Source organism: Lissotriton vulgaris, chromosome 1_1 (genome assembly GCF_964263255.1).
Source record: "Lissotriton vulgaris chromosome 1_1, aLisVul1.2, whole genome shotgun sequence".
Classification (NCBI taxonomy): domain Eukaryota; kingdom Metazoa; phylum Chordata; class Amphibia; order Caudata; family Salamandridae; genus Lissotriton; species Lissotriton vulgaris.
In genome coordinates this window covers 1,228,881,288-1,228,907,274 of record NC_141685.1, presented here as the reverse complement: position 1 = coordinate 1,228,907,274, position 25,987 = coordinate 1,228,881,288, and positions in this window count along the sequence as shown.

The window sequence follows — 25,987 nt, the reverse complement described above, 5'->3', positions numbered from 1 at the left end:
TTACATTTATACTTATGCCTTCTACATGGCCTGTGCGCTATCAGTAACGACCTCTTGCAGTATATGCTTCATTTTGTCACTTTCTCCAAGGTACCTACTATTAAGGTTCCATTACACGGAGAAGACCGCTGAAGCCCGTTAGTGACCAAATTAGGGTGAGAATACGTACCTTATGACATCTCTATTGAGTTTAGTAATTTTGACCCAGCCTTTGGTTACTATAGTCCCCCTCCAATTAAACTTGTCTTTATTAATGTTGTTTTTAACCTCACTCCACTAGCTAAGGATGAACCCTACCTCACCATACTTAGCCTGTGTGTTATTTAAGTAACCAAGCACCTGTAACCTGGGATATTTGGGACTCGACTAGGGCTTTCCCCTATCATGTTTTCTGTCATGCCTCTCTAGGTCGCATTAGAATAAACAAGACCTTGTGGACTGCCTATAAGTTTCCTGTGGAAGGTAGTATTGCCCCTTCCTTGTGTAGTACAGTTGTTTTCCTTTTTCTAGATCCTGATGAATTGTGATTATAGCATGAAACATGCCGACCACTAGGTAGTATATACACTCCTGGATCATTGGACCAGTGTGTATTTCTCCTTCACCGTTTTTACTGAGGTAGTTAACCACACCATTAAAATGCCTTGTGGATTACCTAACCTTTTTTAACCTTCACTCACTTTGCATGTCTAACCACACTTAGGACCTTCATACCCACATGCAACAACTGGCAGGAACAAAAGATCTCCGATAAAGACATGGGTGCCCATCAGACATTGCAGTGCCAGTCTGACGAGGAGCAAAACCCAGATGATGAAGCATGACACCTAGCTTGCTGGGTGTGTGAGGGTTTTAGTTCCGAAAGGGGAATTTTCCCTCTTTCTCTTTCGCTTGGCTTACTTAAACCTTCACCCTTATCTTGGGGAACTGTGTATCTTCTTGGTCTTGTTTCAAGTTACCATATGGCACAACAACTGCTGCATATGCGATAACTACTCTACGCACTGTGGTTGAGGCTTCCCGGGTACCCTATCCGTTAGCACAGGCAGCTGAGTTAGTGGCATTGCTTCGGGCCTGTGATTTAAGTGAAGGTTTGAAAGTAAAAATGTACACAGGCAGCCAATACACCTTTGGTGTGGCTCATAGCTTTGGCCGACTGTGGGCAGAAAGGGGTTTTCTTATTTCCCATGGTCAGAGAATACAACATGGCCCTTTGATTCTACGATTACTGACACCATTGAAATGGTGGCCGTAGTTAAATGCAGTGCACATACGACAGTCGTGGGTACAGTGGGTGAAGGTAATGCTTTTGCTGAACAGATAGCTAAAGAAACTGCAAAATCCAAAATGACCTTAATGTTCGTGACTACTTCTGCCAGGTGGGTTGTGGAGACGGAAATGTTTAACAATACAATGGAGAGTGTCCGAGAAATACAGAAAGAAGCTACCCCGCTAAACTGGCTCACTGGGAGAAGGAAGTGGGGAAATTAGATGCAAATGATTGCTGGATTGATTTATCTGAGAAACAGCGACGGTTGTTGCCCAATGCATTAGTGAATGAGTGGATTGACCAGGGAACACAGCTCAGCAAATATTGGGGCAATGGGTATGTGCACTTCTAGACCCTGTGTGGAATAATCCAAATTCCCAAGAACTGCTGCTCATTTGGTGTAATATTGTATGGTTTGTTTACGACATAATCCTGGAGGTAGGGAACCTGTTCTGAGTGGAATTTTTGCACCACCATCTTTGCCTTTTGAGGTGCTCTAAATGGATTATATCCAGCAGGAGGGTGTGAATAATCTAAAGTATGTCCTGGTCATGGTGTGTGCCTTCAGTAAATGGGTGGAGGCCTACCCGACCAAATAAAACACTGCTCAGACAACAGCAAAGGCTCTGATAAAAGAATACTTCCCACGCTATGGATTGCGTCGGGTGATCTGGAGTGATAACGGGGGGCACTTTAATGCAGATCCTATCAGTCATGTTTGTAATGGGCTACAAATTAAGCAGAAATTCCATGCGGCTGGACACCCTCAGTCTGATGGACGAGAAGTATAATGGAATACTGAAACCTAAACTGGCAAAGATTCAAGAAAGTACTGGGTTGAGGTGGGGAGATACCCTACCACTAGCACTGATGTCAATATGAGTTACCCCACATTTCTGTTCTGGCTTATCTCCCTACGAGGTGATCTTTGGGCGCCCTGCCAATGTTTGGGGTGTCCCGAGACCCAGAACGTTTTGTGATATTGAATACCCTATGATGACAGATTATCAGTATGCCTTGACTAAAGATCTTCCTTCCATTCATCAACAGGTTTCAGCAGTTTTGCAGCCCCTGCCGGAGGGGCCCGGACATCGTTTGGAACCAGGACAGTGGGTTCTGGTCTGCAACTATCAGCAGAAATTCAATCTGGACACTCGTTGGTCAGAGCCCTTTCAGATTCTACTGGCCACGCGGACGGCAGTTTAGGTGAACGGCAAGAGACATTGGATCCATGTCTTGCATGTAAAGAAACTGCCCCTCCCGCTTCCTTGTAGATAAGGGCAAGGAGAAGGAGCACCAGGCTCGGAAGGGGTTTTGTCATCTGCACAAGTGATTGCCCCAGATTCTGTCGCCCCTGCAGTTGAACAAGAGGCTCGTATTATCCCTGTTGCAACGGATCCGCCATCCTCTATTTTGTTCGCTGATCAGGAAACGCATGGCCATGTTCGATACAATCTGCGGCCCAGAAAACTACACAGTACCCCAGGTGAAGATGGTAGGAGATAGGGAGAGACTTGAGTACTAGGGTTTGTTAGATACGCTTTTAGGGTACTGAGCGAGACACTGGACTGAACGCGCTTGAACATTTGTTTGCTCTGTTCAGAAAGAAAGACTGAATTTCCTGTTTAAAAGGGCCCATGTTGTGTTTTCTTCAAGGGTTGTGTGAGAACATAACTCCAACGTGAGAAGTTTCTTTGGTATTACTTGTGATGAACGATAGGAGCCTGCCTGTGAAGCTCTTGATGGACACAGGAAAGAAGCATCCTCTGGCAGGTTGGACTACATTGCCCGAGTTTATTTTTGACTTTCAGCTAGCATGTACCCTTTTGCTCGTTTTGTCCCAGAAGAGGAGCATCCTTTTGCACCACGTCACTTCCCTGTAAATATGCCTGTCTTTTCTAGTTGGACCCGTGTTAAAGTTGCATTTGTGGTCATTATAGCGACCTTGTTAATAATATTAATAGGAGAGTCTATATATTTAGAATTTCGCCACCCTATGCATATTGTCTTAGGAACCACTGCCCCACCTCCGGAACATGTATTTTATACCTTGGCCCCACATAAGGAAAGGCACCGTCAGACTTACAAGAAAAATGTATTTGTTGAAATGCTTCATCAAACACACAGTGCTACCAATACTACGAATTGTTGGGTTGTGGCCTTCTGCCCTCTGTTATGCACATGCATAATTTATTTATATCTTTACCCCTGTCTTATTTAGGAAGTTGTGAAGCTTGGTTCAAATTACTCTCTATGATGTATATGCATTATACAGTAGATACTCAAAGATATTAAGAGAAGGATTATGAGATGATTCTAGCATATATAGAAGTACACCAAGGATTTGACCCAGAGGGAAATGATGGGGAGGGATCCTTAGATCCGAAGGGTGTATGAATATGGATAAGACACATTAAAACATCACCTGGTTAAAGAATGAAATTTTGGATTTTGCAGAGTTCAATTTCACCCAGTATTTTCAACAATTTAAAGAAAGAAATGTTACAGATGATAGGGCTATTCCAGTAACTATAATAAATGGTATTAAATAGTACCTCTGCATTTTGTGTTTAGGGAGCAGGGTACATCTCGGTAGGGGAAAGTCGATGCAATTATACATCTCGGTTACGTTGCTTTAGTAGTCCACCATTGTTGACTCCCTCTAATGTATATTTTGTTTGTGGAGAAAATGCCTATACCTGCCTTCCCCGCTGCTGGGCCGGCCGTTGTTACCTGTCTTTCTTGTACCCTCCAGTTTATATAGCCCATTCTAATTATCACAAGGATCATCGTTTAGATAAACGAAGCCTGCCACTTACCAGGAATAAAAGAAAGATAGATACCACTGACATAAACAAAACAAATACCCCTGAACAGCATTTTATTGACATTCTAAAGGAAGTATTTCCTATTTGGGGACTCATAATCACTAGCAAAGAAGTACGGCATCTTTCCATAGTAGTTAAAAGGGTGATTAACACTACTGCAGGCATATTGATCAATTTGCGTGTAACAAGAGGGAGAGAGAGGAGTAGTTAGCTAGCCCAAGTCCCTGAGGGTTTATATTCGATTAAACAAAGAGGACTAGCTTAAGTTGACCAAAGTGTTACAGTACTCAAATTAGTTCTGTCACGGGCACCTTGTTGGTGTATTCATGAAGCCCTCACCCACCAACCTAGTTAGTGGCAAGCTTCATCATCGGGCCCACCCAGTGACACCTAGTATGTCCCGGGTGTGCTAAAACCTTTTTTTTAAAAAGGTGTGGTGAAATAAAACAGACTTAGTGTTGTGGTACAGACTATGTGATACACTCACTAAGGCGTTTTTCTATATGTGAGAGGGGGATTCCCTTCTCATGCATACGCTTTGGGTTATTAGCCAAGGCTTCCTGGAGGGAAGCGGTAAGGGGATGACAGATGACAGTCGCCCCAGGAGTATGGGACTGGCCCAGGAACACAGCGCGTGGTTGGATGCTTTGATACTTTCACCGTCAAAAAGCGGAGGTACAAGAGGAGCAGGGAGGCCGTTACTCTAAAAGAAGAGCCTGACAATTGATTAAATCGGCTCGTGTAAAATAGTAATTGGAAGGCCACCGCGTCTTAAATAAAGTTTTGACGGTGAAAGTATCAAAGCATCCAGCCACGTATTGTGTTCTTGGGCCAGTCCCATACTCCTGGGGCGACTGTCTAATATCTACCACAAAACGGTGGCTCCCTTGACCTCAAGAAAATATAAACATATCATAAGGACGGTGCAGAATTCAGACGTCCCCAACTATCTAATGGACATGCACCTATTGATAAGAAGATTACCTCAAAGATCCGGATAAATTCCTCAAATTGAAAACTGAGGCGTCTATACCTTTCTATTGAGAGAACTTTGTCCTGATGAAGGTGTTATCACAAAACCGAAACGCTGCTTCGACAACTTTGTATTTTTTTTTAAAAATAACAAATTTCTTCGAATTGACACAATTTTTTAACTGTTTTTAATGGCACTATGAATGTATTATTTTTACATTGAATACATTGTACAATTGTCTAAATACTATTTTAAATTGTTTTTGAAGTTGTTTGCCTATTGCTGTGATTTATTGGATACGTGGTTATGATATTAATGAGTTTATAAATTCTAAGTGTGTGTACTTTTTCCAAGTCTAGGTAGGATAGGGACCTTTCTTCATTTCCATCCATTGCTCCTTGTCCCTAATTGGATTTTTAAGGAGACCTCCCTGCCTTTTGATAAAAAGACACAAGCTGTGATCACGTGCTACTCTCCAGTAGTTGTCAAGTCCCAGTTCATTTGAGTTACTGAGAGCAGCTGAAAGTAAACTGTTTTCCCTCTGTCCTGGGACTCAAGGTTGCATCTGGCTTTGGGTGTGATAAGCGCATTCCTAGAGGCGCCGTCCCTACACTCCCGGGCACCAGGACGAAAGAGAGTCACCCCTCCTGACCTTCCCAGTAATAAATAGTAAAGCTTTGAACCAATCATATGTGCCATATATGGTCCTTCCTTGGGGCCAAAGTGCCAAGTGGTGTTTTTCCATTTCTGTGACTTCATGTTTTGAACTGAAAGTATATATGTTTGGGTTTGACTAATCCAGCAGTCTTCTCCGCGCACCTGATGGCTGAGGGTTGGAGAGACTCCTCTATAGAGTATTTTGCTTAATAAACGATTGATCCTTCTTCACTGCTAACTGACTGGTTATTTGGTAATGGTATTGGGGCTATGTGGTAGGTATAGCCCTTTATGTTATTTTTACTGTACATCCTCCCTATCTATTCCCTTATGCTGATCTCCCTTTTTTCCACATTTCTCCCCTGAATGTTTTATTTGATTTTAACAGGAGAAATACCTGAGGGTGAAAATGTAGGAGATGTGGTGCACCCAGAGTACTCTTGGTGCGGATATGCCTGATGCCTTCTGATATCAATGAATTGTATTAAAGAGTTAACCCAAAACGGAGACCTAAGTATGCAGTAAGATATTTCAGTGACTTGTCATAGTAAATTTCCTATAAATTCTAAATCAGAAGACTGAGGTAGAAAGTAGACTCTAGCACTGGGGACATAGGAACTAGCACATTTGCACACTCAAGGCAATGAAAACAAGGCTACAACAAGTCCACTGGGAAACACCGACACCAAGTGGTGCTTAGTTACAAAGACACAAGAAGGCATGGCCATTTAGAGGCACAGGCACAGTACAGTATTTGAGATAAATTACTGGGAGACATGGGCACTAGGAGGCTGAGCATATAGACACAGGAAGACACAGACACTGTAGAGAAAGACACTGGGCAATTAACACTAGGAGACAAAAGTTGACATAAACTTTTTTCAAAAATTGTTAAAGAAATTAAATAATTTCTAAAACCTAGGGATACTGTTTCAGGTGTAATATACCATATGTAGAACTAATTCTAAAAAACAACTGCATGTCTACACTCCACTCACGCTCATTGTTCTTAGACGATGCACTGGAATAAGTACTGCTTTCAACAAACATCTAGTTCCCCTAGAATATGATCCAACAGCATAAAAGCCCCAACTAGTCCCACTGTGATAATGCTACAACCACAGAAATACTGGAAAATAACTATTTTTTCCTACAGGACTTGGTAGCATCTTGCAAAAACTGAGACCATTCATATTCTGAAAACCCTACCCTATGTAAACAAATTAAAACAAACATCCATTTACCCAGAAGCTTCGCTTTCAGTCCTTTAGTGAACGTGATAACACACAGGATCTTATTCAAGAATAACAAATTGGAATCTCAAAGAGATTACCATCACAGCCACATACCTGCTTCTCCTTTTAACCCTGTTATAAGCACTAAGTGTAGCTGCATGGTACAGGAGTTTAACACAGACCTCTGAGGTCTCTGGGCACGGGGCCCCAGTCCTTCAGGGGGCTCCACATTCAGCCCAATGCCAATGAATACCTTACAGCAGCGGTCTTCAATCTGTGGGGCGCGACCCCCAGGGGGGCCGTGGAGTCATGGGAAGGGGGTCGCGCATTGCCCAGCCTTATTGTCTGCACGCAAGGATTGTTGAATGGCATCAGCTCGAGGCGGTTGTCCCAGACAGAGCCTCTAAATGGGCGCTGCTCTGAGAAGCAAACTAATTGTGCACACTCCTCACCAGCTGATGAAGGAGGATGGGTCTTGCTGTGGGGGGTCAAGTACCAGCTTAATTGAGCCCAGCACGCCTGTTAATGTACTGTGTCCACAAAGGAAGATGCGAGCGGGGCTTGGGGGTTGGAGGGGGCCGTTCTCTCTGAGGTGAAAATTGAATTGAACACATTAGATGAGTGTTTATTCGTCTGTGCAACTTACATTTCTTATTTTGGAAGCTTTTAGTCGATTTTACCTGTTAGAAAACTGCTTCACAACTGTTCTTAGTTTGAGTGGTACATTCCTTCATTTTCTGGCATATCTTTTTCGATGGTGGATATTGCCAATGGAAATGTGCTTACAGTCAGTGGTAATTTTACCTTCCAGAGTGGATTTTTGCAGGTATTGAGTTTCCTTTTTCTGTAATACGCATGGTTTTATTCTAGTGGCAATCATCAATTGCAGCTAACGGTATTTGCTTTGCATTTTTCCTGTAAAGAAGTTCGGAATCATTTGGGGAAGTAGCCATCTTGTAGAAATGCCGCCTTCTGTGCAACTTGGCCTGCATGTAATCCTAGCTCCTCCATTTACAAAAGAGCTGTGTGTTCATGGACACATTTTTATCTACCTGCACCACGATTGTTCTATCTACTAGTATTGGAAGCACTTACAAACAGGACAGGATTGCACACACAAATTATTGACATTTGCCTCAGGAAGGCACAGCAGGTGCTAAATAAAGGAGTGCGTGGCTATTAAAAAGTAGTTGAAGCACTTTTTGCATAGCTGATCCGATAAGGCCTTTTTTGGGTGACGTTTGCCTTTGTTGGTTTTAGCGAGATATTCATGTAGGTATCTATTTGCAGACAAGGGCATCAAGACTTCAGGGTTCTACTTCTAATCCTCATTTGCCAAATTGAGCACACTGTGCGACCCTGCTCTCATCACCCAGACTCAATGTGCATCGATGTATTTAAAGGTACAGAGCGGGTGCTAGAACTTTTCATCAGGAGGGGGTCCTTACACCTATAAACTTTTGAGAAGGGGGTCTCGACATCGAAAAGTTTGAAGACCTCTGCCTTACAGATATGTGAGACTCAGTGGCCCCACCCCCCATTTTTCAGGAGAGTCCATAATTTTCAGTAACAGCACTGTTGTGGTATACTCAATTTCAATACCGTCTTTTCAAGACAGGACTGTTGTTATGACCACGTCATACTCAGAGGAAGATTTACTATTCTTCCACGAAATGCAATGCAGCAAGGCAACTTGCAGCACAGCTTAGCATGAAAGGGAGAGTGCAGACATTCTCCTTATTTACAAAGATATGGAACATTTCGGCTCTGTTGCACTTGTGCACTGTGTGCTGCCAAGCTCCAACACAGGCAGGCTTGCACCATGTGTTACGAACATTATTGTTGTTGTGCAGAAAGGGACACCCTCATGCATAAAACAATCCTTAAAGGCATTTTCCTATTTCTATGTGTGCTGCACACCATCAGGATTCTGAACAGAGCTCTGTGTGCTGTCACTTGTGAAAGTGATGACCTGGACTTGGAGGAACTGCCTAGCGGAGACATGCGTGAAATTGATTTAAAACCATGATCCTCCAAGTTCATCACACTCACCCACTGGTTCTATTCACGCAGAGCCACAGGTCTCACAATTTGAACATATCAAAATACCCCTTGAAATGCTTACCACAATAATGGTCTCTGACTGTCACTCTCAGGTAGGAAGAGATACGTGTGGTCACCCACTGTACATGCGTCCCCCTATGCGAAAAGGTGTCTCTCTTAGGTAGCATTTCTCACAGAGACATAAACCTACATGTAGAGTTGTGACCAGAGTAGGCCTTCACAGCAAGTTGTGGAGTGTGGGAAGTTTTCAGCTGTACCAAGGCCAGAGACTACTTTTGGTAACTACCTCCCATGGCGCTATGTTACTGTTATTTTACTGATGTACAGCGAAGATGTGTTTATAACAACCAGTCTTTGTCCTTGAGAAAACGCCGATTTGAAAGAAAAGGACATTAAAATGAATACAACACTTGTCACAAAATGCATGGGTTTATTTTTTCTCTTCACGCAATACCGATTCCATCTGTTTTCGACTCCGTTGCACTTAAAGGCTGACCCTCATCAGACTGAGATTTACACAAAGTAGGGTAGATTAAACGTTTCGGTCAAATATGTTTTGTTAGTAGAAATGGATTTAAAAAAAATATACATTTTGTGGCTTCTTCAAAACAAATCCTCTGCCTCTGATGAAAGGTGGAGGTTTCCCTGTTTCCAGTCACGGAATATCTGGAAATAAAAAGACATCAAGATTCATTTTCCATCGATCGCACTCAGATGATCAATGACGTTCATTTAATTGGAATATTTAAGGTTCATAGGAGCGGAGCCCTAGCATCGGAGTTAGAAATAGAGGTCTTCTGGGGTGTCGATGTGCAAGGATTTTTCCTCCTTTCATTTGGATTTACACAATTTTAATGCAATGTCCCTTCATGTGTGCCAACAGCACATCCATCATATAAAAAGCCCTCTCCCGTGTTTTACTAGCATTTCTTTCAAATTATCGATGGTGCTGCTGTTGCTCGGACGAGGCTTCTAATTAAGTCCACGTGCTGTTTGAAAAAGGAGCTATGTCACAGACGTGTCGAGAAGGCTACTCGTGGAAGTATTTTTTTTTCTTCTTTTTTCAAGGCACTCATTAGGACTTGCACAGGCGCAGGGGAATACGCTTCGGGCAACTACAAGTGGCCTGATGTTTCCGGATCTGAAGCTTCTAGATTTAGAAAGGGAAGCTTAGTTGTACGAGGTGCAGACTTTACTCAGTTGAAAAGAAAAAAAGGGTGCAGACTTTTGTACACTTACGCGGGAACCAGCGTAGTCGAACCCCACCAAAATCATAAATCACCCACTCCATTAAGAGGTGCGGAAACTGCTCGATTTACGACAAACAGGCATCAACTATTCAAAAAACCTTAAATACCGTTGACGTTAGCCTCAGAACCGCTAGGACATCACCCATGAGGGTCTCAAGGCCCTGGAGTTGTAGGTTGAAGTAGAGATTGCCGCACCTATTGAGTATTCTGCCACCCGCACTGATGTTTTTTGTTCTAGGATTCTCTATGTGAGATATGGTGGACACCGGCAAGGAAAATGAACAATGATCCCAATGTGCAGGGAGTCATTTCCATTTTCAAATTAATTCCTTTGGGGTTTTGCTTCTAAAAAGTAAAATAAAATGCTGAATAGACAGCTAGCATTAAGCTGTGGCGAAAGTGCATCTGCCAATGCAGCAGATGCACTTTCAGCAGAAAGAACCCAGCCAGGCACATGGGGCTCTCTCACTGCAGCGGGCAGTCTCCTGATGGGAGTGGAGACCACACGCTCTACAAATCTGGGTGGATAATTGGTCGCCCACCAGGGTCTCAATGACTCCCTGAGCTTTTTTTCTTCAGTATTGAACTATCACCAGGCTGGAGAACCATTGCTTGTTGGAATTTATAGGCCTTGCATGAATTAAGTGGAGGTAGTGCTGTGGCAAACATTAGTGGAAAATGTTGAGTTATTTTATTTTTTCAAATATTTATAAAGAGCACCAGAGAAATTCTTGGCGCTAAGGTCAAACAAAAAGAATTGTCCGAAAAATCTGTCAAACATTTAATAAACTGGACAGCCGTATTTCAAAGACATGTGAAAGGGTAGGAGGTGCCTCCAAGGGACTTTGTTCAAACAATGTATCTTTATGAATTAAAAGTTCAAAAAGGACAAATTAATGGTCCTATAGTGGGATGACTCGATAATACTTTGTTCTAGTAAGTAATACACATCAATGTTCAACATAAAACAAACATAAAACATGAACAAAAAGCAGGTGAATATGAAAATCTTGATTTTATCAAAAGATTAAGAGGCAATAGAATTATGGTACAAATATATTAACAAGCCTACAGGAAAAACAATGATACATGGATATTATACTCTGTAGGTCCTGATAACGCCTTTCCTATTTCTTATTTATTAATTTATTATAAAGTTTTGTATAGCGCAAACAAGACCCGTGGGTATCAGAGGGCTTAACATAGAAGACTTAGAGAATAAACAAATACATCAACAGTTATACGAACAATATATATGAGGTAGGTGATATAAATTCGAAAACACATGTGTAGTTAGCGTTAAATATATGGTTGCGGCTAAGCTTCTATCGTACGTAATATAAGTAAACAGGTATGAGGTAGGTCGTTATAAGTTCATGACTGTTCTACTCTAAGTAGAGTATTTCTTCATCAAAAAGCTCTTCACTTCTCGTTTGAATGTTGTCATATTCGGGATCTTCCTAATGTTAGGAGGGAGTGAGTTCCAGATTCTGGGGGCAGCTCCTGAGAACGCTCTGTCATAGGTTTTTTTCTTACGGAAAAAGGCTGGCCGTAACAGCAACTCCTCAGCACTCCTAGCTGGTCTGTTACCCCCCGACAGCTGAATTTTCTTCGCTAGGTATCTTGGGGTGTTGTGGTGTAGCGCTTTATGGGTGATACATGCTAACTTCATTTGGATTCTGGCTTCAAAAGGTAGCCAGTTTAAAGCTTTCAAGTGTGGTGATATATGATCATATTTCCTAGATCCGGTGATAATTCTTGCCGCAGCGTTAAGGCATGCTTTCAGTGGCGCTGTGGACGTTTTTGGTAATCCAGCTAAGGTGGTGCAGCCATATTCAATCCTCGAGATAACTAAGGATTGGATTGCCAATTTGAGATCCGCCTCTGAGATGAATGGTTTCAGTTTTCTTAAGTAATTCAGGTGGAATCGGGCATTTTTGGCCATTGAGTTAATGTGAGCTTTCATGTCCAGATTCTCGTCCAATGTGATTCCTAGCGATTTCGCTGACTTGATTAGTGTAGGGGTGCAGTTTAGCGCAGTCAAGACTTTCGTCCATTCCTTTATTTCCGTATGGCTCCTAGCTGGTGAGATTAGTAGGAACTCTGTTTTGTGAGCATTTAGCTTCAGCTGATTCGTAGTTAACCATTGTAGAGCCATTTTTAATGACTTGTTCATTCGTTCAATGTCTTTTAGAGATGCAATCTTTAAGTATATTTGCGTGTCGTCTGCATACATGTGATAGGATATCTGTGATTTTTGGAGAATTTCTGTAAGCGGTTCGACGTATAGGTTAAACAGATCTGGGGATAACGTCGATCCTTGGGGGACTCCTATTGAAATAGGGGATGGGAGAGAGATTGACTCATTGACCAGGAATCGCTGCGTCCTGTTCTGTAGAAAAGACTCAAACCATTTCAGCACCGTTCCTGATAGTCCCATCCTGTCTCGCAGCCTAGTCAGTAATGCTTCGTGATTTACCGTGTCGAAAGCCGAAGACAGATCAAGGAGAATCAGTAAGCATGTTTGATTTTGGTCAAGGGCCTGTAGTGCATCGTCAACTATATGGAGGATCGCTGTTTCCGTACTATGCCCTGCCCTGAATCCTGATTGGCATTCATCAAGCAATGAGAACTTGGTGATGTGTTGGCTCAGTTGGTTCTGTACGCATTTCTCAATTAGCTTGGCCAGAATCGGGATGTTGGTCACTGGGCGAAAGTTGTTTGGGTCCGATGTCTCTGCTCAGGGTTTTTTGATTATGGGAGCAACTTGACCTGTTTTTAGGCAGTCAGGGAGGATCCCTTGTGAAAGTGAAGCATTTATAATTTCGGTCCATATTGGAACCAAGACGTGATTGATTTCTTTTAAACATTTTGCGGGAAGGGGGTCTTGGTAGTGGTTGTTTGGTTTGATTTCAGAAAGAGTTTTGGCGATATTGTGCTGGTCATATAGTTCGAACGTATCCCAATTTGCCTCATTTTTTGCCTTGGTACTCTCCGTTGTAGCGACGGTGTCGCTCATAGGCCTTGGTTCGGTGGGAAGGTTCACCACGGCATTTTTGAGTTCTATTTCAAGCGATTTCGCCTTCTCTGTGAAAAATGTGGAAAATTCTTCACCATTTAGGGGTGTTTTAGAGTTCTCATGAACGGATTTGGCTAGTTTGTTTGATTGTAGCTTTAGGATTTCAAAGAGTTTTCGTGGTCTGTTTTTGGCATTATCCAGTTCTGATCTTATAAATTCTTGTTTTGAATTGATGATCTTTTTATTATATTGGTTTCTGATTTTTCTGAGGGCTTTCAACTCAGGGGATGAAGGGTGTTGTCTCCATTTTCTTTCGGCCATTCTCAGTTTGCGCCTTTCTTCATTTAAAGCTTCATTAAACCAAGGATTTTTTGTCTTCTCCGAGATTCTTTTCATTTTTAATGGCATGGTGTTGTTGACAATATTTCCGACCGTTGTTATGTAGTGGTCAGTCAGCTCGTTGACATTCTGCAAGTTGTTAGGTGGTTTTAGGTCTCTTTCACAGCTTTCGACCAATAGCTCCAAGTTTGCTTCTCTTGTGTCTCGAATCAATTTTTTGGACTTGAAGGGTTGTCTGGTCCTGCCTTTTTCCATTATGGGTATCGCGAATGTTATGGCATGATGATCAGACCAGTCACAAGGCGTTATGGAGAGGATTGTTGTATCTTTGTTTCGTGAAATATTCCAGTCTAACGCCGCTCCTTTATAGTGAGTGGGTTGTGTGCACACTTGGGTGAGGGTCATTTTATCTAGGAAATCTTTAAGCGAGTTAACCAGTTTGTCGTTGCAGTCATCCCAATGTAAGTTGAAATCGCCAAGAAATATGTTATTGACGCCGTTGTTAGAGTTGGCCGTTATGATCTCCATTAACTCCTCTGTAAACTTTGTGCTGTCTCCTGGTGGGTGGTAAAAAGTATGCAGGTTGCATCTTTGGTTGTTATTTGCTCTTATATTAAGACCTAGATATTTGCAGGATTCTAGAGGGTCTGCTTGGATTTGTTTGACCTCTATAACAGATCTGTGAATGCAGGCTATACCTCCCCCTACCTTTTTGAGTCTATCAAGTCTCACAATGTTATATTGGGGTGGTACTAGGAGATCCATGGTTGGCGATGAGGATTCCGTGAGCCATGTTTCAGTGAGGACTGCCAGATCAATGTCCTTGTTGATGATGAGGTCCGCTATGTCCGATGCATGTTTGGTTGCCGACCGACAGTTGAGTAGTAGACATGTCAGAGGTTTTTCTTTGTTACTACAGATTCCAATCTTGGCTTCTGTTGTTGTAAGTTGTACGTGCTGTAAATTGAAAGGGTTGGATGTTCTATCATTCTTTCTTGATGTTCTGTTCGAGTCGAGTGGTACCGTTTTGATTCTTTCCTCTCCCTCGCTGTCCGGTATTTCATATGATCGGATTAAGGCCAGAGTTTTCTCCTTTGATAATGGTTTTGTCCTATCCGGTCGGTTGTCTCTATTTTTTAACTGCCTGGCCGTCTCGTTGCTCTTTCTTTGTGAAGAGTGTACGAGGTTTTGGATGTGCGTGACCTTAGCGTGAGTGCTCGTCGTCATCTCCTCGATTTTTACAATCGCCTGTAGGGTATTTATAGCTACTTGTGCCATCCCGCTCACTAGTTTCTGAATCTCCTTGATATCTTTCTTGTTTTGACGTGATTTCTTAGGGAAGACTGATCTGTTTATCCGGGATTTGTATACTGCTCTTCTTCGTTTTGGATCTGTTCTTGGTTCCGCATCCTTTTCCTTTGTAGCCCCTGTTTGATTGTCCGTTCCGTTTCTATTGGAGATGTCGTCAGTGCTAGCTAAGTTCTGTATTGCTGTGAGTGCGTTTGTGGGTGAGAGTCTGCATGACGATGGTATTGTACTTGCGGGAGGTATCGGAGGGTTGATATCTTCTCCCTCGTCCAATTCCTGGTTGTCGTAACGTGCTACTCTCGAAGCCGATGTATGCTCTACATGGGAGGTCTCTTCGTTTGTAGGCGAGAGCGCCTCTACTCTTTAGAGCCCGTCTTGTTCCTTGTTTGCCTGATTGGTAGATCTCTCTGTTCTTTCTGTCGCGTTCTCAGGTTCGGATATTAATATTTCAAGTCTATCTTCCGGTTTAGAGCTTTGAGCCTGGTGTCCCCTGTGTCTAATGGCACCTCTGGTGATATCTTTGGTGTCGGGAGTATCTCCTGGTGAGGTCTGGTGTAGTTGGAGTCTTGGGTCTTCTAGTGAATCTTTTATTGTTTGGAAAATCTTGGCAAATTTCTCCAGTTCTCGATTTGCTGCTTGTATCAGCACAATTCCAGATTTATATATGGTGATATTTAGTTCTGCTCTGCATCTTTTTGATGGTGAGGTCATCATTTTTGTGCCATGAGGGATGTTTATCGTCGCATTTATGATAAGCATCCGTGCAAAGGCATTGCGCCATTTAGCTGTTTGATTTGTGTAGAATATGAGGTCACTCATTGACGTGCCTTTAGTTATATTGAAAAATAAGTCCGTAAATAGTATGTCCTGGTTTTTTCTCAGTGTGTCGTGTTTGAACTTTTTAGCCGCATTTTTGGATAAATTAGGTGGGTATTTTATATTCTGGGCTTTCGAGCCTACCGTCTCTAGGTATCGCCCGCTCATATTAGCTCCTTGTAGCATGACTTAAGGTGCCTCTTACTCTGCTTGACTCCGGATAGAAAGGATGCTGAATTTGCTTCGTTCTGGTTCTGTACTTCCTTTCCAAATCTAGGCGTGTATAGATAAAGATAAAGATTTGCTGGGTAGTGCATGTAATTTACTGTTTTCACCTAAAAATTCTTCTGTTATCTTTTAGTATTTGTGAATTCCCGATGATAGCAATTGGAAATCTCTTAGTTCTCTAGTTATCTCTAAGTGGTTGTGGCTCGGGGTTGTGCACTATATTAAATAGGCATAGTAAGATGGCTGCTGTTATGCTGGTTCTTCAGTGGGCAGAGAAGACTTTCTCTCTTTCCACTTCTTCGAGTTAGTCCCTCTTCCCTGGTCGACTGATTCTATTTCCCTATTGGTTGTTCACTGGCAGTGTTAGTGTGCTTTACTTGCACTAGTCAGGGTATGCTCTTTATTGATGATTGATTATTGAATTGAAGTCCAGGACTTGAGTAAAATGAGCGATTGGTTCATCTTATCAGTGATAGTGTTGTTTCCACGAGTATCATGTCCAATTTGGGCGCCATTTTAAGGTCAGGCAAGGCTGTATTTGGCTCCCGGTTGTTTTATTCTTCCAGATTATAACAATGCTTATAGTCAATTAGTCCCTCCCGCTTTCTCCTCACTCACGGCTCGGCTCGGGAAACCCCCCTCAAGCCCCACGAGCTGCAGTCCAGTTGCTTCTCTGCTCGCGACTTCCGTTTTCTGGTGATATCTCCGGCGGGTTGATTCGTCTCTCATCGCGCTGCCACTTTCATGTCGGGGGTCCCATAAACATCCCGTCGGCTGTACGCGTGATGCAGCTTTTCGCGCCAGCTTCACCCAGCTTCCATCAGGCAGCACGGATGGGCAGTCCGTCTCCAGGGGTCAGTGTGTCTTCACGGTCAGTGTGTGTCCGGTGCCCGTAATTCTGCTGACCGGTCTTCCGCGCTGCTTTTTAAATGCGCCTGTTCCGCTGCTCACGTTTCTTCTTCTTGGCTCCTCGCTTGTTCGATCTTGGCAGGGGGATAGCTCGTCTTAGTGGTATTTCGGGATTTAAACCGATTACGGTGATCCCTAACCCAGGAGCTCTTTCACAGAGCTCTTAGTCGGTGGCCATCTTCCTCTTCCTCTTCTTAATTTGTCCTTTTTGAACTTCTAATTCATAAAGATACATTGCTTGAACAAACTCCCTTGGAGGCACCTCCTACCCTTTCACATATTTGTACCCAAGCCCTCAAGGGTATATTGGGTTGCTCACTGTTATATACCCGTATTTCTAAGACAGTCACTCAAAAGTGACTTGGTGCTTGTGGTTAAACCGGGCAATAGCCAGAAGGATTTGCCAAATCATTTGAGTGTCTCAATAATTCAAGGTAAAAGGCATAGACTTATAGTGTCGCAACAGAGCATGCTTCGCCTCCAATAGCAGTTTGATGATATTTCGATACTGTTACCAAAAAGCCTGTTCTGACCGTAGGCCGCTCCACTGAACATAACCAGTACAGTTCTGCAAAATAAGTTTTGCCACTGACCAGAATGGGCTTTATGTACCAGACAGAGGGATTTGAAAAAAATATCTTTGTTTTACTAGCAGCCAGTGCAAGGAGACGGGGACTGTATAAATAGTGTCTCATCTTTCAAGTTCAGAACAACCCTTGGTGCACCATTTTGCATTAGCTGAACTTACATAGTAGGACCATACATTGCCGTGGCCTACATTGGATGCAATAAATGCATTCAAGATTTGGACTTTGTGAGAAAGGGTGAATAATGAAGAATCCGCTTTAATGCAACACAGTTTGTATGGAGACAGAAGCCTACAACTAAGTTGATCTACCTGACAAAGTTATATATCAGTCAAATTTAACCCTTAATTTCTGTGCAGTGGACCATGGAGCAATTTCCCGAAGAGATGGTGGCTAGAAATGGAGACAGTTCCCAGAGGCTCTGACGGGAGACAACATTTCGGTCTTGCTCCCATTAAATTTGGGTTCATTCTGGTGCATTCAAGATTCTACACTTTGAACCAGACACGCAAATTGCTAGCCCCTAGACTTGGATTACCATATATCTTGAAAATTATCTGATTATCAATCTGAACATCAATCAACATAAATACACAAAGTCAAACTAAATGACTGAAGTAGAAATGCCACATATAAAATGGGACAGCTCCGAACCTTGAGGTAACCCACAAGACAAAGTTCTAAAGTATGATAGAAATGGGCCAAGATGAACGTGGACGATATTTTATTCAAAACTTCTGCAGCAATAAAACAGCAGAGCCTTGTACTCCAAGTTCTTCCAATCGGCCTAGCAGCATCTCATGGTTCACCATGTTGAAAGCCACTGACAGATCTAATAAAATCCAAAGGCATGCACATCCTGATCAGCACAACATATACATTCATCAAGGACGGCCATCACCATGGTCTCTGAGCTGCAACTGGACTGAAAGCCAACTTAGATGCTTACAGTAGATTTTGTGTGTCAATAAACTAAGCAAACTAATTGATTACAACAAGTTGAAGCAATTTTGCCACATAAGGCAGTTGAGATATATGCCTAATATTATCTACTTGCTCAGGATCCGGTGGTTTCCTTTTTGCAATGGCACAATCCACTTTCACATTTTCTTAAATATAGACTAATAATAGGCATCATTAATGTATTTCCAGACTGTGTGATTTCATTTAAAAAAAATCACAAATGTTATTCATACGTATGTCTGACCGTGAGCCAGACGGTTTACTATGCATCACTCTTGTGTTAAACTCTCCATCACCTAATAGGAGAATTGAGTGAAATACTCAATTGCAAATTCTACTGAAAGTGTATTGCAATCAACCATTGGAAATTGGGGTTTGTTGAGAACGAAAAAAATACCTAATTGATTCATCTATATGTTGTAAATGATCAATAAACTGGTTGCATTTTGCTAACGTACTAGGGTCATGTATGGCAACAGGAGCTCCTTTTAATTCGTTAATGGTGAGGAATATGGATTTAGAAATATTTGGAGGAGAATACATTTGTTTGCAAAGCTGAAATTTTACAGATTGTAATCAGTGGCGGCTAGTGACATTTGAAAGTGGTAGGGCGTACGGAGGTTATTAAATGTCAGTCCTCTGCCATTGTTCGACAACCATTGTTTTAACGTTAACATAACGTGCATCTTTTTGTAATCCTGATTGACGCATTCTTGTCTTCTGGCACGACAGGTAAAAGCCACAAATGTAGCCATGACAAAGGGAATCTTTAGCACACAACGCAATCAGATTAAAAAAAAGCATTCTCACCTGTTGCTCATCCTACCCAGCACTGCTGCCAGCCGCAGCCTTGGTGCTCTTCTTCTCCTGTCCCGAGTCAGAAGCCATTAACAAGAGAATAACAACTGGAGGCCATTTAACAAACAACTACAGCTACCCGAGCCCTTTAACAGAACGAGTAAGCTAGGCATTCTTCTCAGCTCGCAACACATACCATATGTGATCTTGGATCACTCATGAGTTTATATTTACTAACGGGCTATCTTTGAGCACGCAACGATCCGATAAAGTCAGGGGTGACTAATCTACAGCACGTGACTATTATTCCCCGCGCACACACACAAGAAATATGAGAATGTCACACACTTCACATAAATGTAGATATTTCAGCAAACTGTCCACTGTCACATTTCAAGGTTTGGCATACATTTTGCACTTAACTACACATCTATTTATGTATCTGACATACTTGTAAAGTGCTACATAGAGTGATAAAACTAATTCAAAGCACTGCACATATCTCAACCCAAAGGAAGGAGAAAAGTTCGGATACATTCACCCTTTCATTGAAATGCTGCCATGACGGGGCCTGCTAAGTGTGTGAAGCAGTAAACGTGGGCATGTTTTTGGTAATGCACTGCGAGGCATTTTAAAAAAAACCTCGTTGTCGATTCTTCGAGAGCGCGCCAGCAGCACAAAGGCCATGCCGCTACAGACAGGAATAAAAACGCACTCACTGCCGAAAGGTCGCTAAATGTTTTCGATAGTACACTGAAAAAGTCATGTGGTAAACACAACACAAGGCCCATTAGGTTGTGTCTCCGAAGAGTCCTTTGGGATATTTCCCGTGTTATACTTTATATGTGCTTTTTAATAATATTTTGTTTTTAAAAGATCCATGTTAGAAGCACCGCTACACCTTAGTTGTGAAGTTCCATACAAGGCTTTGAAACAGAAACGAGACAGGGCTTTATGTCTGACCTCCAGTCGCGGCCGGCAATACGGGTGGGGGGGTGGAAATGGTGTTGTCGCGCTTGGGAGGGATGGGGGGAAGTGGGATAATTTTAATTAAAATAACAAAGTCAAACTTAACTTACCATACCTTCCCGCCTTCAAGTTAGTTCCGACTCCCGACGTCCCGACTCCTGCCCGCCGTCCTGTTCTTGATTTCGTCACGCAGGAAGCCAGGCAGCCTCCCTCCCCTCCACCACAGCACAGCGCTGTGATTGGTTCGGCCGGCTGCCTCAACCCCACGTCATTTCTCTGTATGCTGCAGCATACAGAGAACAGGGAGAGTGGGAGGGGTTACTCGAGGGCAGGGGGGAGCGGCTTGCCCGCTGTTAATAATACAGTTAATACTGTCTGTTTGGACAGCCTCTCAGCCTGCCCAAACAGACAGTATTAACAACAGTGGGGAAAGCCACTCCCCCCTGCCCTCGAGTAACCCCTCCCACTCTCTCAGGCAGGAACTTCTGCTTTCTCGCAGTACGAGAAGGCAGAAACAAATGGTAGTTCTCTACTATTTGTTTCTGCCTTCTCGCACGGCGAGAAAGCAGTGGGGTGGCGCCCAAACGCCCCCATGGAGAATCCGCCTCTGTTTGTAATTGTCTTCAAATAAGTCTTCTGGTAATTAAAAATCAGCCACTCTCTTTTTGCAGAAGGGGCATATTCACAACTCCAAATATGTTCAAGATGCCGTAGTGTGATACGCATTTTAAACATTAGTTCTTTAAACGAAAGGTTTTTTATCTTGGGTGTCCTACAGATTTTGGTCGTTTCCTTGAGAAAAGCACCCAAAGTGGCAGTTACCTGCTCATTTCTGTTTTTACTGGTCCAACAAGACCTCTGAATCTGCAGTGGTTGTTAGAAAGTAAGATTCAAATTTAGATGCCGCTGCCTCAATATCAATATTGTTCCATCTAAGCTCTATACTAATAGCTGATAATGTTGAATTTTTAGATGGCACATATTTGTCTTAAAAAAGTAAAGGGAACCACTGAATGGTCAGAACACAGTGTTACCAGAGGAGCAAACGTTGTACATAAATTATTGTCTGGAGACAGAATATCCAACATTTGTCCATTCTTGCGTGTAGAGATATAATCTGTTAATTTAAAACTAAAAAGAGCAAGCCTCGAAAATTAGTCTTTGTCGCATTAGTCCTTGAATCAAATTGAACATTAAAATCATCCATTATAACGTATTTTACTTTATCAGAGGACACATTAGATGAGCGTGATGATAGCAAATAGTTAGTGGAGGCAGGACAGCTCTAGGGAGGAAGATAACATAATAGAATATTCAATTATGATGAGAGATATTAGTGATTCTGACTATGTCGCCAAAGCTGAGTGCATACCAGCTCTCAGATTACAGAATTTTAGGGAGTAATCAAAAGTAATAGAACCTGCTCTGACACTACCATTATGCTTACACGGGCTACAACTCTGAACCAGTATGGTTATGTATCCCTGCCACTCAGGGGAACTGATGCGAGCACCTTCATTCATGGTTTTGTCTGTCCCAGAGATATAGATGGGCTTAGAAAGGAGGATTCTTCATTAAGCTTCATAAACCACAGATTTTTTTTAGTCAGGCCATGCTATGGATATTCATAAAGGTATTTTGAACTCTGAACTTTAGGGAGGGCAAAAACGAACAGCTAGCTCGGTACCTCTCTGGTCTACCGTTATCATAGGCTACTTCTGAGAGTTTGTACCACCTATTTCGAAATAAGATTCTGGAGAAAGGTGGAACTGCAGCCGCTATCAAGGAGTCCCTATCCCTTAAGCATGTTTCAGCTAAACTGTATGTCACTCAGAGTCAATCATGGTGCAGGTATATTATTTAGTCTCATCGCTATTCCGCTTGTGAGACTGACCTATATTTTTGTTCAATTTCTATTATAATTTGTTTACACAATGCTTTCTATAGTTCTTCTAAGTTACTTTGGGCACTTAAATCGCTGGGGAAAAAACCTGTATTAAGGGGGTTGAAGGCCAAACGAAATGAGAGAAGGTCCTAAATCTGCCATCTATCATTCACTCCCCTGTGAGAAGACAGTGAAAATAAAAGTGTGGCTTAGATTGTTCCAGTCGAAGCCTGCGTGAAAAGTTCGGCTTTCAAGAGTTCACTAAATTGAAGTTATTTGCCTTCAGCTAACAGCCGAGAAGGGTAAAAGGTCTGCAGCCTGGGCTGTTAAGGAGAATCGATAATTGAGGTTCTCCATAGATGTCGTTGGAGATGCATGGCCAAACGTCATATATGCATTTATGCAACTGATAATTTCCTTTCTGCAACATCTGACAGTTACATCGTCCGGCAGCCAGCAGCTGCTGTGTATTTACCTGACAGAAACATGGGTCTGCGAGGCATGAATAACTACAAATGCCATTAGGCAGATTTGTGAAATCTCCGTGGGGTTGTCTTAGTGCAACGTACAGTAAGTGTGCATGAAATGCAGAGGTTGGTATCAGCTGGCAGCTTTGCTGTGGAATGACATGTGTTAATACTCTTAGTTTCAGAGTATGGCATCCAAATGAATATGTGAGGTTCTTGGAGTAGAAAATGTGTTTTTTTACAACCCAGATGTAAGGGGAGCCACTAAGTATTTATAAGTACACAATTTATTTCCTCCCTGACAGGAAAATGGTGCTATTCCAGAACATGTAAGCACCAAATACTTACAGAAGGCGAGAGGGAAGTAGATATCTCAACAGTATGAAAACGTGGTTCCATGTTCATGATCCAACTAACTGCACTTCCTGAAAACAAGTTTCAGGAACAACATTTTTGAATCTTTGCTAAATAAAACTATGACGAGCTCATGGATTACTCCATATCTGTTTTACTATTTGATTCATGCCTAACCTCTCTGCAAGTATCTCCCGGCAAACACCAGGTGGCCTCAAAACAACACAAACAGAGATGTAAGGTAGCAGACATGCTCAGCCATTCCATCACTAAGCACATAACTGTAATCATGAAGCTGAGGTTCCAGTGCCAGAATAACCTAGGTGGACTGCTTCTTTACTCTCAGCCACTCTTTGTAAGATAGGAGTGGCTTTTAGTATGTGTTGCACAACATTTTACTTGTTGGGCATTGTGAATAGAGATGAACTCAGTGGCAGGGTAAAGAGTCCAGTTTGGTGAACATGACAAAACTGTTTTTGCCATTCTTTTCAAAGTGAAGTCATCACCCTTGAGATTTGCCAATGACATTTGACATTGGTGAGTTTGTCATGAGAAAAGTCTTCTGCCACTTGCCAGCTGGACGTTTATCTGGCATCTATGTCAGCTTTCTAACTAACACTCCCCAATATACACTCCTATACTACAGGCAGCGATGTCAATGCACTACATATGACTGTAGAATCATGTGAAGCACCACCCAATAAACAACATCCTACTAGCTAACTAGCATGTGCCTTGATGATCCATGCTACCCAAACACTTACAAATCAGCAATATTTGCATTAGATGTCACTATTTGTGTTCAAGTGCCCACTGTATTGTCACACAACGTATCCCCTGCCACTCCAGTATACAAGAGGGCCAGTTACTGTTTGAATTCGACACATATGCTGTCAAGTTCTTGGTTACAAAATTGTAGTATATGATACACATGTATATGGCAGTTTTCAACGAGGCTACATGGGTGGTGCAAAATATGCCATTTCAACGTCACTGGTGATGTTTTAAACTTAAAATATGTAAACACAACACATCATTTCCTTCTAGTGACTTAGTGTTCAGACTTTCAAGCTGCTCTGGATCTTGAATCCCAGTCAGGGCTCCATTGGGCAGGATACATTCTCTCAAAAGGACAGTGCTCAGGCAGGTCCAGGGTGACAGGGTTTCTGTGCACCATGTCAAAAAGGACCACAGGGATGATGCTATGTAGGCTCTGGAAGGCTCTATTGCTTGTCTGGGTTCAAAAGCTCCTACCACAACCCAATCGAGAGCACCAATAGACCCTGGTTTAAAAGACACTCGCCCTGGGCTTCGTTCCTTGGCCTGCTGTGTCTCATAGTGCCGTGGTCGGGGACCTGCAGGGTCGATACGTTCTTCCCTGCTTGTCTGAGTCAAGAAGCTCTGACTATGCCCAGGGTCAGAGCCATGGTGGTTCCAGGGTCGGAGGTCCTTGGCCCCAAACAGCTTTTTCTAGCCTGCCTGTTGCAAAGTGCCTGTGATGGGGTCCCCCAGGCCCAAGGAGGTCTCCCCTGTCTGTCTGGCTGCAGAATCAGTACCAGGCTCTTGGGTCATAGCCCCAGTGAGCCCAGGGTGCAAGCCTCTGGCCCTGGCTTCCCTTCTCTGGCCAGCCTTGTTACAAAGTTCACTGGATGGGGTTCCACAGGCCAGTGGAGGTCACCCCTGCCTCTCCAGGTTCAGAATATCTGAACATGCCCCTGGACAGAGCTACAGAGTACAATAGAGTTGAAGCCCTTGACTCTTTTCTCTGGCCTACCATGTTGTAAAGTACACGGCACAAAGTGGCACTGGGCGGGGTCTGGCAAGCCTGTAGAGATCTCCTCTGCTTATACAGGTTCATAAGTTCTACCTGAGCCCAGGGGAGAGCCCTGTCAGGCCCTGGGGTTGAAGCCTCAGGCCCTGGGGTTCCTTCTCCTCCTGCTGTGTTACAATATGCCTAGGACGGTGGAGTCCCTAAGACCCAGGGCAGTCTCCCATTCTTCCCTCGGATAAGAAACTCTCACTCGACCCCGAGTCAGTGCTCCTTGAAGCCCCCCATAAACCCTGTGCCTGATACCCTGCTCTGGCTCCGAGACCCCAGGCCTATGAGTCCCTGTCCCCTCCAAGAGTGATAGACATCCTTTTGCCAAAGTCACAGGGTGACCAGATGGCCGTCCTTCAAGGCCAGCAATATGGTTGCTCTGAACCCTGAACATCAGTTTGTATGCAGTGATTTCCTATGGTACATCCAGATGGCCAGGCTGCCCTGTAAATCCCAATGAGGCGTCATTTGACTCTTTGTCCCCAGCTAGGGCTCCAGGAATTGAGGCACGTTTTCTCCAACTGCCCACTCTTTCACTTAGTGTGCATGGATTACAAGAAAGGGGGGTAGCCGCGCTTCAGATTAGTAGGAAACAGGTACTTGGGACCACGTTGTCATTCAGTGGCTTACCCGACTGCTCCCTGGGTCTGTGGTTGAGTTCCAACACTGTCCGGTGGGCCTTACGCTGAGCCTTGCCTCCCAGAGAGCAGGCAGAGATATGAAACTGACAACCCTGTGCAGGGCACCCTGCTCAGGGCTGGTTAAGCTAGCACTGTACTCTTATTGATTAGGCACAGTTTATCCACTTAGCAATGGACTGCCTGGCAAACCTCAACTGTTGTTTCAAGTAAATAGCTTCTATCCTGCACAGACTCTGCGACTTGAAGGTCTGTCTTTAGTGGAGGTCTGTGCCCTGTGCGCCTGTCTAATGCCCTGTTTCACCCAGTGCATTTCCACAACAATGACTAATCCATGGGTGGCCCTGGCTTCCCAGGTTGGGACACAATACACCTGTGTTTTGCACGGACTGCATCTTGGTCCACCTCTCCCTCCTGTTGCTGTGAAGCAGGCTAGACTTAATGGGACTTATGAGACTTCCCTGTCCCCCCGCACCATGCAGGCAAGCGGGGGTTACAAAAGCAGGTTCCTTATTGGTGTGAAGGTGAGTACTGGATGGGCATGTGGCTCCTCCTCCCATTCAACAGGTGCACCTGTCTGGTTGATCCTGTCAGTAGCATACGCTGATGTC